General features: G+C 37.4%; 1 protein-coding gene across 1 annotated transcript in view; it reads left to right on the forward strand.

Moving 5' to 3' along the window:
• Positions 1 to 14,345, forward strand: part of LOC306991003 (uncharacterized protein) — a 538,544-nt gene that overhangs the window by 380,708 nt on the left and 143,491 nt on the right. The window lies entirely within an intron of this gene.

Here is a 14,345-nt window from a genome sequence, read left to right on the forward strand (position 1 = left end):
TCTCACCATCAGGTCTCACTGATGTCTAACTTTCTTCTTTTTCTGTATATCACATAAAACCCAATAAGACACAATGTGTCCGCCAACAACTTAACATGGCAAAAAGCAACCTGAGGCCTTAAATTCCTACTGTATGCGATCAGCCATTGATGGTAATGTGGAAGAAGATGTGAACATAGCTATTCATAAAGATTTATGGGGATAAGAAGTGGACTTTGGCATATGCATAGTTCTGGTATTTCAATAGGATTGGCTGAGCAGTGTTCTTTACAGTTTACAGACTCCGCACTGGGACATGTCTATCAACTTGCTTGTCTTTGTTTGTCCCCGCCAGGCATTAGTGGTGGGGATTTTTCTTATTAGGGAATGTCTGCAGTTAACAAAAGTCGTCACCTTTATTTATATAGCGCTTTATATACACTACAGATTTCTTCAAAGTAGCTTTACAGTGATGATAGGGAAATGATTCAATGATGCAAACAGTTAATTTCGGCTCTACAGCCATTCGAAAAAGAAAATGGTGTCATTGTTCAGTTAAGTCAGTTCAGTGTTGATTCCTTTTCATTGTAAAGATCATCAATTATTAAATTAGTTAATTTCATCTATAAAGCTGTTGTGCAGAAAAAGTGATATTGTCGTCAAGTCATCTTCATTTATATAGTGCTTTTAACAATGTAGATTGTTTCAAAGCGGCTTTACAGTGATAAACGGATAATTTAAGGTAGGCTAACAAGAGATTGTTTTGGCTTTATAGGGGTTCTTGAATAAAGATATTTTCCAGCTAAAGTTAGTTTTGATTGATTCACTTCCGTCACAAGGGTCATTAGTTATTAAATTACAGACATCTAAGACGACACCGTTCTCTCTACACAGACTTTAAACGCGAACCAGTGAGAAACGCTGATGGCGATTAAGAATTAATTCTATAGTTATGCGCATTTTATATATATTTTCGCAGGTTTGTAATAACATACAAACCTATCCTTAACAAACTACTTGTCTGGCCTTAATAAAATGTATACAGAATTGCATCTCTTCTGGGTAGATAAGCGAAAGGGATCCTCCATAGGGAGAGGCTAGTTGGCACTTCAGCACTGCGTTGTCATCGGGTCCAGGCGAAGGTCCTTCGTCAGATCTGGATACGGCCTGGATCCGACAGGCTGCGGGAAAACCTTGGGATAAACAAAGACACTAAAATTAGCGTAGATGCCATTCTTCTTATGTAACGAGTACATCAGGATTTAAGGGAAGTGTTCCCAGTTCCGGCTGACCTAATCTATGCAGCCTAACATTGAATTATAGAAGTCTATAATGCATTATGTGAATGCTAGGTCAAAGAGATGTGTCTTTAATCTAGCTTTGAACTGACAGTGTGTTCCCAGATAGCAAACTGACATTGAATCAACATGGAAACGATGTTGACGTGACATCGAAACAACATCGTTTTGCTCATCGAATTAACGTTGAATCAACGTCAGACACGCCATTCAACCGCATTTCAACGTTGAATCGATGTTTTATTTTCGACGTAATAATGTTCTAATATACCGACCAAATAGTGAACGTTGATTTAACGTTGAAATTTGATCGATGATTGTTACTGACCAACGTTGAATCGACGTCTGCCTGCTATCTGGGTTTGCTTCCCGGACAATGGTAGGAAGACTGTTCCAAAGTTTTGGTGCTATTAAATAGCAAAAGGATCGCGCCAGCAGTCAATTTTGATATTCTAGGTATTATTAACTGGCCGGAATTTTGAGATCGCAATAGACGTGAAGGACTATAATGCGTTAAGAGCTCGCTCAAGTACTGCAGAGCTAAACCATTTAACCCCTTAAGCGGCACCCCCCTTTTTTTAAATAGACATGAAAATGCACATTCCAAACTTAAATGGTTGTAATTCAGGAATGCTTTGGAATATAGATGTAAGATTGGTCTTGTTTTAAAGAAGACATTTGTATTGTAGAAGTGAAATAAATTAAGTTAAACAGTAAAAAAGTTATAGAAGTTTATGAAATTGTACAATGTTAAAAATTTAATTATTTATATTTTTTATAAAATATATATTTTCAAAACCTGGAGGACTCTAAAAATTCAAAAGAATCAAAGCCAAAAATCTGAACAAGTTGTGTTTAAAATTTTAGGTTGATATCTCAAAGAATAAGCTTTCAGTGAGATTTTGTTTGGGCGCAGTACCAAACTTTTTCACTAGTTGATATTACTGCCCATATAAGGGCACCTTCATTTCCATATGTTGTTTGAGTGATCTGAACCATTATTTTTACAATTTTCATACAATTTATGAAGTAGACATCCTATTCAGAAGTATAGGATGGTTTGGCAAAAGTTTGGCAGATTTTAAAATGAATTCAACCTCTAAGAAACACAAAAAGAACACGTGCATTATAGCTCGCTGCCGCATCACAAATGGTGAATCTATTCTTTTTTTCTTTATATCAGACCTTTTTTTCTAAAAGAATTGAATGGATGCTTTCTTTTGAACTCTTGGCATGAAAACAAACTGAGGTTTCTACCATTTTTTCATGATTTTTCATGTTCATCACTATTTCAAAATAAAGGTCTGAACTCGCCTTAGGAGTAATAAAATATTCTTGTTGCAAATTGATAAATTACGGCTCCTCTGTAATTTATTTTGAAAATCAGTCACCAAATATTTAAACTAGAGATTGTAAGCTTTCAAATGATATATAGTTTGTCAAGATTAGTTTAGGTTCAATATAGGATATTACTGTTTTAAATATGTAATGGCTGTGGTTTGTAATATAAGTTAATGCTTTGTGAGTAATCAGCAATATTTTAAAATGTATACGATGTTTAATAGGCAGCCAATGCAGTGTTGACAGAACCGGGCTAATATGGTCATACTTCCTGGTTCTGGTAAGAACTCGAACTGCTGCGTTTTGAACTAGCTGTAGTTTGTTTGTTAAACGTACAGGGCAACCACCCAGTAGAGCATTGCAATAATCTAGCCTTGAGGTCATGAACGCATGAACTAATTGTTCCGCATTTGTCAATGAGAGCATATGGCGTAATTTAGATATATTTTTAAGATGGAAAAATGCGGTTTTACAGATACTTAATAATACTTAAAAATTATTTAGTATATCCTTGCCTTGTTTTTGAATTAATAGTGTAAAATGCATCTTTTCTACTGACCAAATAGTATTTTTAATTGATTTATATTTTTAATGGAAACAGATAGACCTTGTTGTGCATTATATTTGCACAATCTGCTATTATCATGATAAGCAATTATCTAGTTAAACAATTTAAACAGCATGCCAAAATAAAAGTGTTCAAATGCATTGTATGCACAACAAATATTTATATTTATTGAATTTTTTATTTTATTTTACTTTTCAGTAAATTTAATATAGTTTAAGTGTTTAACTCCATTAATGATAGTGGCATATTTAATCTAAATGTTTATATAAGAAGTAAAACATAGTTTAAAACATTATTTTGTTTAAACTTTTATTGTAAACATGCACTGTATTTATGATTAGGACTCATAATGGAGATTTACGGTTTACTTCATCTTCCGTTAGATAGGCTATATATGCGTCAGTTTCACTAAACGGCCCAACGCGCTCGCTGGCGCGGACATTTAAGGGATGTATATTTGCTTCAAGTGATAGGCTTGGTGAGTGAAATTATATTTGTATTATCTTTCTGTATATGTATAATTTTATTTAGATTTTCTGTCTAAAAGTGACCAAAAAGACATTTTATTCCAGCTCACCATCCGTGTCGCCAAACTGCTCCGTCTCCAAAATGTTTGTACGCATGTGTCAGAGTTTGCCTGCAGGTGCACAAATTTTCCCATCAAGTTTGTTTTTATGAATCACAACTTATGCTTCGGAAGTGGCGTACGCCTCTTTCGGGGCCTGTTTTGTGCGTATGCAATGGTTATAAATTAGGCACCAGGACTGGGGAAATGGGCTGACTCCTGAACTTCATTTACATGAAGAAAATTCATGAAGAAAATTAGACAAGAACTAACTCAGAAATATGAGATTCATCCAGACAAGACTCGGTAGATGAGTGTAAAAAGGTACTAGGAGCAAGTATTCGCAAGAACAATGTGAAAGGCATTATCTGCTGCCACAGAGAATTTGGTTTAGCTCTAGCTACACAACAGTCTCAGCGTAACTCAGAGCTAGAGAAACAGATCAAAGAGCTCCGTGCTAGAGTATCCTCTTTGACTAAGAAATTAAACTGCAACAAAGCTGCAGAAAAAACGGATGTGGAAGAAGTTAGTCAGACTAATAACAATTATCCTGACTTACAAGCTTTCTTTGAAACAGATGTAGCCATACAAACAGTAAGTGATGAGCCTGTAGATTCAGTAAAGGTATGTGGCGCTTGGAGAAGATCTCAGGGAACTGAAAGTGTTCCTCTCAACTCTTCTGTTGTCCAAATACAAACTGTTGCCAAAGCGCTAGGACCTAACGATATCGAGAGACTATCCCAGAGCTTACCCTCAGCACGCACAAATTTTTCTGAATTTAGAGGAGCATTGATCAGCAAAATGCGTCTCTACGACATGACATGTCGTTGGCAGAAGTTGCATAGCTGATGTCACAAATTCTAACTGAATGTGAATTCAACATTTTTTAGTCTGCTGTTCCTTCTGAACTACAACATGCCAGTAAAGGCTATTTGAGAGAAGGTGTTTTGACATTTCTAAAGAATACCATGGGATCCAAAATAGACTGGTTCAGAATCACTAAATCTGTGCAAAAGAAAGAAGAAACTGAGTGAATACACTGAAAGGTTTTGTCAGTCCGCCGTAACTTACAGTGGGATAGTTGATGATACTGAAAGTGTGTTAGATGACAAAGGACCCCTAGTCTGTATCTGGTCAGATGGCCTTGTAGCTGAGTACAGAAGAGCCTTGCCATTCCTAGATCTAACTTGGTCTAACAGAACGCTCAGGAGTAACCTAGACAGGTTAGCTACATGGGAAAGAGATGCTGATGTTAAGGTCAAAGTGAGAGTAGCAGCAGCTACGTGTAGCACAACGAATCAAGACAATAGATGGCCTAAAAGAGAAGGCAAATGCAACTACTGTAGAAAATTAGGACATTGGAAGAAAGTGTGTTGGAAGAAGTTGCAAGATAGTAAAAGAAATACTATGCATAATCCTGCTCCTCGCACCTCCTTTACAACCCTGAAGTAGTTCCGCCAGTGTCCACTGAAACTTTAGGACAGCTCGCTCAGGCTCTTCTAAGAGCACAACAAGAACAGGAAATCAAAACGAATTGTTGGGGCTGTGAGTAGCTACCTTTCCCCTGTAATCCATCACAATGACAAAATCATTTTTGCAAAAGGTAGTATTTTGTAACCCCTCCAGGGTATGCTTTGCAACATAATCATCCAATTTGGGCTAAAGACAAGGATGATTGGGTTTTTTTGACAGGCGTAGAAACAGTCAAATTGACAGGAACTCCACCTCTGGTTACCAGACAATATCCAATCAGTAAGGAAGCTATACAGGGAATCAAACCTATTGTAGAAAAGTTGCTAGAGCAAGGAGTGCTAGTTAAAACCAACAGTCCCTGTAACTAACCCATATGGTCCATAAAGAAATCCAATGGGACATGGATACTAACCATAGACTACAAAGTAGCCAATAAACATATTGATAAAATCACCCCCTTAGTAGCAGATCCATCTACAATTTGTAATGGCTTGCCATTAGATTGTAAGTTTTTTTCAGTAATCGATATGTCTAATGGATTATTTTCTGTACCCTTACACTCTGACAGCCAGACATGGTTAGCTTTCACAGTTGACTATGAGTAATACCAGTGGACACGGTTGCCACAGGGATTTCAGAATTCCCCCACTGTAAATTCGAATAAGTTCAGTTTACTTAAAAAAAAGTTTAGAAACCGATTGCCTTATTTTTGCAAAGCAAACTTAAAGGAAAAACTGAAGCCAAGTTAATAATCAGCTAAAAGTAAAGAAAGCAAACTCTTCCCAAGTAAATTTAGTAAATATCAATTTAGTTTAATATCAATTCTAGTTAACATACTCTATAATATTTACTAATCTTACTTATGATTTAATAGTAAGATTACTTGAGTAATTCCATTTAACTAACAGTGTTGTAATGCATTCAGCAAACATCTTAAATACTATTATTCTCAACATGGTTTTAATCTGCCTTTTTAAGTTATGGAGACTCAAAAAATATGTGCAATTGGTTTCCACATTTTCTTCAAGTAAAGTGAACGTATTTTTAGTAGTTCAACTAGCATGGAATGCACTTAACACAAGTGTGAAATTCTCAACCGTTTAATTTTTCAACAGTAAATTCTCAACTGTTTAATTTCTCAACAGTAAATTTAAGAACATCACAATACAAATATGCTTTTAAACATCAGTTTTCTTTTTAAACACTCTTTACCTCTTGGCTAGCAGCATTCTGCTGTCATGACATTTTAAAAAAAAATGCACTGCTAACAAAACAGCAAAAATAAAATAGGCCTTTACAATACTGAAATACAGACCTTTTCTACCTTGAATAGGCTTTTACAACACTGAAATACAAAATGTCATACCTTGACACTGCATGTGGCTTTGGAAAGTTTTAAAAAATTAAGAACATCACATATGCTTTAAAACATCAGTTTTCTTTTTAAACACTCTTTACCTCTTGGCTAGCAGCATTCTGCTGTCATGACATTTTCAAAACATAGTGCATGTATCCATAGTATGCAAACAAAACAGCATAAAATAGGCCTTACAACCCTGAAATACAGACCTTTTCTGAATAGGCTTTTACAAAATTTTAAATTCCTACCTTGACACAGCATGTGGCTTTGGAAAGGTTTAAAAAACACAGTGGCCACTTGAAATTAGTGCAAATGAATATGCCAATATGCTAACTTAAACACGGCAGCAGGCATCCAAGGCAGTAAGGAGACAAGTTTAGCTTACTAGCTGATTTTTAAGGGTTTGGAGTTTGGGTTTGAGATTCTTCCAAAGACAGAAATACCAGTCTAATGAAATCAAATGTGTTTCTCATTGTCTTTGGGTAGTCTAAATTTAGAGCATAAATCAAAGCAAAAAGGACACATACAGCATGTGGCAAATTTGGGACATCATCCACAACAATTGTTCCCTCCAGAACGATTGCCCTTAGTGCATCCACGTTGAGGGCATTTGGACGTTTGGCAGGCATACCTTCAGGTAAAATTGTGAGCAGGCCAACATCTAGTCAAGTCAAGTCAAGTCAAGTCAAGTCATCTTTATTTATATAGCGCTTTTTACAATACAGATTGTATCAAAGCAGCTTCACAGTGATAACATGAAAATAATACAAAAAAACAATTTCATCATCATCCACCTTTAAGGCAGATCTATAATATTGTTGAATATTAAATGTCCCCAACTAAGCAAGCCAGAAGGTAAGGCAACAGCGGCAAGGAACCAAAACTCCATCAGGTGACAGAATGGAGAAAAAAACCTTGGGAGAACCCAGGCTCAGTCGGGGGCCAGTTCTCCTCTGGCCAATGAGTGAACAGTGTATGAAGTTCAGAATGAATCAGAGTATTTGTCCAGTTCCGGTTGGTTGAAGTCGGAGTGGAGAGGAGGAGAGACTGGTTGACACTTCAGGTCAGCGGCGTCGTCGTCGTGTCCTGGCGCTGGTCCTTCATCAGATCTGGATACGGCCTGGTTCCGGTGGACAGCAGTAAACCTCGGGATAGACAGAGAGACTAATATTAGCGTAGACGCCATCCTTATTATGATGTACCAAGTACATCAGGATTTACGGGAAGTGTTCCCGGTCCCGGCTGTTCTAAACTATGCAGCCTAATTATATGAGTCTATAATGTGTTATGTGTATGCTAGGCCGAAGAGATGTGTTTTTAGTCTAGATTTGAACTGACAGAGTGTGTCTGCTTCCCGGACAATGGTAGGAAGACTGTTCCAAAGTTTTGGTGCTAAGTAGGAAAAGGATCTACCGCCAGCAGTCGATTTTGATATTCTAGGTATTATTAACTGGCCGGAATTTTGAGATCGCAGTAGACGTGAAGGACTATAATAAGTTAAGAGCTCGCTCAAGTACTGCGGAGCTAAACCATTTAGTGCTTTGTAAGTGATCAGCAATATTTTAAAATTTATACGATGTTTAATAGGCAGCCAATGCAGTGTTGACAGAACGGGGCTAATATGGTCATACTTCCTGGTTCTAGTAAGAACTCGAGCTGCTGCGTTTTGAACTAGCTGTAGTTTGTTTATTAAGCGTGCAGGGCAGCCACCCAGTAGAGCATTACAATAATCTAGCCTTGAGGTCATAAACGCATGAACTAATTGTTCTGCATTATTCATTGAGAGCATATGACGTAATTTAGATATATTTTTAAGATGGAAGAAAGCGGTTTTACAGATACTAGACACATGACTTTCAAATGAAAGATTGGTATCAAAGAGCACACCCAGGTTCCTAACCGACGACGAAGACTTAACAGAGCAGCCATCAAGTGTTAGACAGTACTCTAGGTTATTACGTGTGGAAGTTTTTTGTCCAATAATTAGAATCTCTGTTTTTTCTGAATTTAGTAGTAGGAAATTACTAGTCATCCAATTTTTTATATCAGCTATGCATTCCGTTAATTTTGTGAATTGGTAGGTTTCGTTAGGTTTTGAAGAAATATACAGCTGAGTATCGTCGGCATAACAGTGAAAGCTAATTCCATGTTTCCTAATGATATCTCCTAATGGTAGCATATACAGAGTGAACAGCAGCGGTCCTAGTACTGAGCCTTGTGGTACGCCATACTGAACTTGTGATTGATAAGACATCTCTTCATTTACTGCTACAAACTGATAACGGTCAGATAAGTATGATTTAAACCATGCTAGTGCAATTCCACTAATGCCAACATAATGTTCGAGTCTATTTAAAAGGATGTTGTGGTCAATGGTGTCAAATGCAGCACTAAGATCCAGTAATACTAATAGAGAGATACAACCACGATCGGATGATAAGAGCAAATCATTTGTGACTCTAACGAGAGCTGTCTCGGTACTATGGTACTACTTCACTGAAGTCTGCATCTACATCCAAATCCTAAGTAGAGAAAGAAAAATCTGAATTGTTTCACAAGAGACATATAGAATCTAATGCAAAACTACAAAAAGTATACCCAGGATTCATATTTTTCCTAAAATTAGCTATACTCTCATAAAACAAAATGGCAATTTAAAGGGATGGTCCGGAGTAAAATCAACCTAGATTCACCCTTGCACCATGACATAGAGCCAAACACCGCTAAGGCGCTAATGGCTCCATGTAGTCTCGTAAATTACCCCACTAATAATGCCCAGAACCACACTTCTACAACAGTACTAATAGGTTCTATACTCATAAAACGAGGCATTGTAAAGTTTGTAAGTACATCAGGAGTTTATTCAAATGTGGTGCAAATTACCCTAGGTTGATCTAACTCCGGACCATACCTTTAAGAAAGCAGAAACACCAATAACATTACTTACAAAGCACGTCCTGAAAAATTCCTCTGGGTCATCCCCCAAGAGGACTGGAAGTCCCTGAAGTACTGTGGTGCGAACAAATGTTACATCGGCTATGAAAAAGTAGAGACAGGTAGACATGTTATCGGCCGAGGGTAACAATCATATGCAGATTATGATTCAAAGATAGCATTATAAAATAATACCTTTGAAATAACTTTCTTATATTCTTGATATTCTTCTTATATTCTTGATATTCTAACTTTTTTTCCGGGAAATTTCAAACAAGCATGTAGAGTGTGTGTCCAACGCAGCGTAGAACTGAGATCTCAGATTTTTCCCAGATATGCGATTGAATTCTGCTAAGATCTAAGCACAAGCATAGAGTGGTTGTTAACAGTCAAACACACAATTCATTACAAAACAATTTTTTTTGAAGAGGAAAAGAAAACAAACCTGGCTTTCCATGAAAAGTGCTGGCCACTTCTTTAAAATGTCACAGACAGGAGGTTCAGAGTGGATGATTTCTTTCCATCTCAAAGAAAATGTGCTGTCCATCTTCTTGCCAATCAGGCTCATGTTTGGGGGCCTCTTTTTCATTTCTTCTACAAGTTCTATTCTTGTGCATTCTTGACTTTCTTCATCTTCCCCATTCGGAAAGTTTGGCAAGAAATTTAATTAAAATGGCCTGGGTTTTTTAAAGCCTGACTTTGTTGCCTCTCTTTCCCCCAACTGCAACATCACTACAGCCACATATACGGAGTTTTGTTCTATAGTTGGCCATTTTAAATTTTAGGCTGTTTTTCCAGCCAGCAAACAGGGATGTGCTTTGATTAGAGCTGCAGCAACTTGGGCAAAATCTTCATCTCTTGGATACGCCTTAAAGGTGTACATAGCTCCAGCAAGTGCTTCCAGTATGTCATGTTTTATGTCTCTTCCAACATTAAGAGTTGTACCATCCTTCATAAAAGCAAGGTTTCCCTGATGGAGACAGTACTCAACATTAACAGATCATTTGGGTATTTCAAAATCCTCAGGCCATTCAAGCTGTCGTTCAGCAGACAACTGCTCTGATGTATCAGAACCTGAGAGAAGTACAGTGCTAGCTTGACTTGAGGAGGGAGATGTTTGTTGAGGAATTATTTTCAGTGTTGCCCTCTCTGGCAAATCATTATTGTCACTGACATTACACAATGCATGATTAAAGTCAGGGTCTTCAAATTGGACATTGTATGTGTGTGTGAGCTGCAGCTTCTCTTGCAACACCTGTTTCAAGGCATCAACATTTGCTGTTTTTTCAGGAATGGTTACTTTTCTGATGTCACCGTCGTGCACAATAACGCGGAGTATCATCGACATGGCTAAGTGAAATTCTAAAATGGAAGAAAAAGAAGAGCAGAAGTAAAAAAAAACAAGCCATAATACAAAAGAATGTAATTTAGCAGCAGATGTAATACTTCAATGTTACATAGAACTGGCCTTGAACATTATAAGCTGCCAAAGGGAAGGGGTAATTTAGTTCAGAAGGCAGAACAACTTGCAGTGAATGTAAGCTGCACAATTCACAAGAGCGCAAATGCTCAATGTACCATGCAGTCTGAGGTTTGCAGAGGAACATTATGTCAGTGTTGATCGTCAAGATTTTCTCAATCTGCATGAATTCTGGCAAACCTGAACAAGATCCAACTGAAACCACCATGTTTGGGCAGTACTTAATTCCATCAATGTAAACACAGGATGAAACTAGCACGGTACTACAACTATGACTCCGCAGCTCTAGATATTTGTGATAGGCAATTGCCATTTGGTGCTTCTTGGCCAGCATAAGGGGGACATTTTTTTAATTTTGTGCATCACGGATCACTTTCTTGAAGAATTTATCAAATCTGATTGTCCATAAATTCCTCAATGGTCCATACATTCTGATCAGCTGAGGATAATGCTCCATGTAGTGATGCTTTGGACGCAGCACAAAGTTTGGAAACACTTCTTTAGGTAACGCTCTGTGATCTGAGATCTTGCAATTCAAGAAATCTACAGTCTCATCAGAAAAGTGGGTAGACCGGGAACTACACTGCGACCAAAATGGTCGCATATGCGACCTTTTGAAATGCCATTGCGACCCTAATTTTTAATGGGTCGCAAATGTATCACTGATTATTTTTGTTCATACCTTATGTTTTAGGCAATATGCTATGATTTACTATGAGCATTTATTAAAACAGAAATGTGTATTTTAAGAATACGTTTTATAACGTGCTCTGAGCATTCAACACAAAGTTGGCTTCAGCCCCGCGACTTATAAAGTAATCTGGTTGATGTGCGCGTTTATATGTCACACGTTTCGCCGCTGTTCGCGCATAACCATTCTCCTCTATTGGTTCTTTATTTGTTTTAAACAGCAGACGTAATATTAATCCGTCTCTGGTCATGATTTGGAGACAATGAGCATTGAACCGTTTTGCCGTGCTGCTTATATTTATCACGCAGTAAAAATGCCCCTCACTGCGGCCAAAACCAGTCGTCTGTGGATGAGAATCCAAAACAATTAGTGGGACGTTGTCCTGCTTCACTTCACAGGCGCTGAGTGAAATGAGAATTTTAGAATGACGGGACACTCATTTATATGACACTTTATTCAACAGGAAGAACAGCTCGTTCCGCGCGTCATACGTCATTGTACATGCGCAGTCCTTTCAGTTTCGGTTTTCAATCCGATCAAGTGTTGACGTGTTCTCTCGATCGCATTACAAAAGGAATAAACCACCCCTTTCAATCCGATCGAAATTGCATTCGGATCGAGCTCAATCCGATCGATTACGGTGTTTACATGAAGATTTTTTTAGTCCGATTGAGCAATCAATCCGATTATAAGTGTCCATGTAAATTGAAGCTTCACAATGACAGTATGAAGCACGCGAAATGTATAGACATGTACATATCCCGTGACGCAGCAGCACTCCCTACTGCATTTCGGCGTCAAGCAAACCAAGCAAGTGAGGAATCTGAATTGATAATTAAGTTAAATGTAGCTTATAATATAGCCTTATTCACTTAATTGTGAAGTAGACATGCATTTTTTTTTAAATGCTATTTTTTTCAATAGCTGCTGAAAATCTATTATATTATTTTATGGATTATATTTATTTTATTTTAAGAGTTCAGGAGTCTGCCCTTCTGTGGCAACCATAGCATGTTGATTTCCAAAATAAATTAATTTTGCACATTATTGTGTACTGTATTTTCTATTGCAGTAAATCTATCCCAACCAATGTTAAAGAAAACAAGGCGGCATGTGGTTTAAAAGATGGAAAGTAAAATAAAAAGCACATCTGTATGCAATACAGTTTCATTATTGTTCATTATTATCCAGAGCGGCTTACTATAAATATTTTGTGCAACCAAATCATGTTTTTGTACCGTCAGATGAAATCCTGCAGGTGTCGGTCCTTTCTCCGTCCATGCAATAATTGCACATCCTTGAATGAGAGCGGATTTCTAGCGCATTAACTTGAACTTCATAGGTAATATATCTATGTTTTGACCCATTTGAGAATTGAGATGCGGCCAAAATCAGAATTTAAAATGTACTGAATAATAAAGCTCTCTACGAACTTGACGAGCGATGCCGCGCTGACGGACCATAGACTGTAAAAAACAGTGACTGACATGTATGCACATAATCACGGACGGTCACACACACTCTCAAGTAATATTGTAAAGTTACTGCATAATAAATTTTCAACTAGCAGAATAGCTGTACAGAATCACGATACACAGTCTCACTTGTAGCTATGTCCTTTAACTTGTAGCTACGTTCTCTAGGATACGTACCAAAAACCTTTAAGCTAGCTATGATTAAACCGCTTGTTAAAAAACAGCAACTTGATCCTACAAAACTAGTCAATTACAGGCCGATCTCTAATCTGCCATTTCTGTCAAAGATATTAGAAAAAGCAGTATCCTCACAACTGTGTTCCTTTCTTGAAAGAAATTATATCTGCGAGGATTTTCAGTCCGGATTTAGACCTTATCATAGTACCGAGACAGCTCTCGTTAGAGTCACAAATGATTTGCTCTTATCATCCGATCGTGGTTGTATCTCTCTATTAGTACTACTTGATCTTAGTGCTGCATTTGACACCATTGACCACAACATCCTTTTAAATAGCCTGAACATTATGTTGGCATTAGTGGAATTGCACTAGCATGGTTTAAATCATACTTATCTGACCGTTATAAGTTTGTAGCAGTAAATGAAGAGATGTCTTATCAATCACAAGTTCAGTATGGCGTACCACAAGGCTCAGTACTAGGACCGTTGCTGTTCACTTTGTATATGCTACCATTAGGAGATATCATTAGGAAACATGGAATTAGTTTTCATTAGTTATGCTGACGATACTCAGCTGTATATTTCTTCAAAACCTAACGAAACCTACCAATTCACAAAATTAACGGAATGCATAGCTGATATAAAAAATTGGATGACTAGTAATTTCCTACTACTAAATTCAGAAAAAACAGAGATTCTAATTATTGGACAAAAAACTTCCACACGTAATAACCTAGAGTACTGTCTAACACTTGATGGCTGCTCTATGATGGCTGCTCTATGACGAGCCACGCAGGCACTGGGCTACTCTGCAGCGGTTAACCCGACTGGCCTAAACTAGTCTGAATATAAACACTGATTATAGGTGTACTATAGTGATTCATGAAAAGACAAAAACACGGTTTGGGAAATGTATTCATGATGTACTCGCTCAATATATAATTTCTCTAAAATACTCGCTAAACACCTCACAATTTCCCTCTTATCTTGCTGCCTGCATATT

This window comes from Phoxinus phoxinus (assembly GCF_949152265.1).
Source record: "Phoxinus phoxinus genome assembly, chromosome: 22".
Classification (NCBI taxonomy): domain Eukaryota; kingdom Metazoa; phylum Chordata; class Actinopteri; order Cypriniformes; family Leuciscidae; genus Phoxinus; species Phoxinus phoxinus.